General features: G+C 29.9%; 1 long non-coding RNA gene across 1 annotated transcript; it reads left to right on the top strand.

Annotated features, from left to right (window-relative positions):
* The first annotated feature begins 379 nt into the window (after positions 1–379).
* On the top strand, positions 380–1,726 carry LOC128286735 (uncharacterized). Its single transcript, XR_008277392.1, has 3 exons — positions 380–444; positions 923–1,005; positions 1,705–1,726. It is a non-coding gene; the product is annotated as an uncharacterized LOC128286735 (long non-coding RNA).
* Positions 1,727–1,943: the final 217 nt, after the last annotated feature.

Below are 1,943 nucleotides of genomic sequence, written 5' to 3'. Positions count from 1 at the left end.
AAAGAATTTATTAGGTCAAACGGGTCAAAAACGAGGTATCGAGACCTCGAATTTGAAAATCAAGCTATAAAATATTTTTATAAATATTTATGAAGTTTCATTCAGCTAGTATTAAAGTTTGGTTGAGAAATTTTAACGATTAGGTAGTCAATTAAACAAAAGGACTAAATTGTAATAAAAATAAATTTTGCTAAAAGGATTAAATAGCTCAAGTGTTAAAAGAAGGAAGATTTAAAGGAAATTAAGCCTAAAAGTGAATAGGCTGGACGGCAAAGGCAAGAAAATCAGCAGAAAAATAAGGAAATAAGGGTAAAATTGGAAATTTTACAACTTTAACATATAAAATAAGAATAAAATTGAAGAATCTAGAGATCTCTTCATATTTTATCAGCAAAAACGCCATAGAAGGTCTGGAGAAAGCTGGTTTTTCATATTTTACATCATGTAAGTTTAATTCTTGCTTTTTCTTGATAATTTTTATGTTTTGTGACTTTTACAACTAGGTCCATATGTTTAATTCATTAGTTTTTGATTATATGGATAATTTTGAAAGTTTCCATGAATAAGTGCTGAAATTTTATGATGATTTATCATGTAATTGAGGTTTTAATTCTATTATATAATGATTTTATGAAGAGGTTTTCATAGAAATCATTATTTAGGACCTAATTGTAAAAGTTATAAAATTAGGGTTTTGTGATGAAACTTTGAATGTCAAAGGCTGTGAAATAGTTTATAATGTTTAAATAAAGTGTTATTTGAGAATAATTAGTTCAATTGATGAATAAATTGAGCAGGGACTAAATTGTAAAAATTGAAAAGTTTAGGGTAATTGTGTAATTTCGAAAATTTAAGGGCATAAATTGTGAAATAGAATAGAATTGAAATGGATGCTAATGAAGGAATGATTTTATAATTATAGATCAAGAAAACGAACTGAATCGTGGAAAGGAGAAAATTCAAGAATAGTCCCTGAATTTCTACGACTTTTGCAAATTAGTCCAGGTAAGTTCATGTGGCAAAGTTCAATGTTTTGATATGAAAATCTTATGATTGTTAAAGTATTTTATTGTTGATGAATACTATCAATTTGCATTAACTAATAAATAATGGGTAACTAAAAGTACAAATTAGTAGGAACAATGGATTTGACTGCTTCTATTCTGTGACCCTTATGAATTGACGAAAAATATGTGATAAGTGCGCCCGTTTAAGACCATAGCTGGGCTATGGCATTGGTGCAATGTGATAATGTGACTCCGTATAAGACCATAGTTGGGCTATGGCATCGGTATAATGTGATAATGTGATTCCGTATAAGACCATGTCTGGGATATGGCTTCGGTATGATATGTGAACCGTGTAAGGCCATGGCAAGGCTATGGCTTCGGTGTGTGATGCGTAACAATGTGAAAGTCCATAGTTTACTATGGCAATGTGATAATGAAGCACTCAATTCCCTTATTGTTCCCTAATTTGACAATGAAGTAAATGAGAAATGGGCCTAAGGGAGTTAAATTGTGAGTAGCCATATGGAAATTATTCCAATGAGTTATTAATGAAATTGTGATTTGGAGGATGAAATAGTTAAACTAATAGATATATGATTGTGTACAATACATGATATGATTTGTGTTTTTATGCCTATAAGCTTACTAAGCTTCAATAAGCTTATTTGTGTGTGTTTGATAATTTCTTTTGTAGATTGAATTAAAGAGAAGTTGGTAGATCGGATCAACACAACAAGGCACACTATTCAGATCAATCCCGGTAGTTTTTGTTTTATGTTTAAAGATTTATATGGCATGTATAGAGTTTGAATGAATTGAAGTAAAGATGTTATAAACTAGTTAACAATATTTGTACTAAAATAGTTTTTGGTAAGTAGCAGTAGTTTGACTTTGAAAATTCACCATAAATTGTGGAAATTGAGTTAAGGGCTG

Source organism: Gossypium arboreum, chromosome 2 (assembly GCF_025698485.1).
Source record: "Gossypium arboreum isolate Shixiya-1 chromosome 2, ASM2569848v2, whole genome shotgun sequence".
NCBI classification, from domain to species: domain Eukaryota; kingdom Viridiplantae; phylum Streptophyta; class Magnoliopsida; order Malvales; family Malvaceae; genus Gossypium; species Gossypium arboreum.
This window is presented reverse-complemented; position numbering and strand designations above follow the sequence as displayed.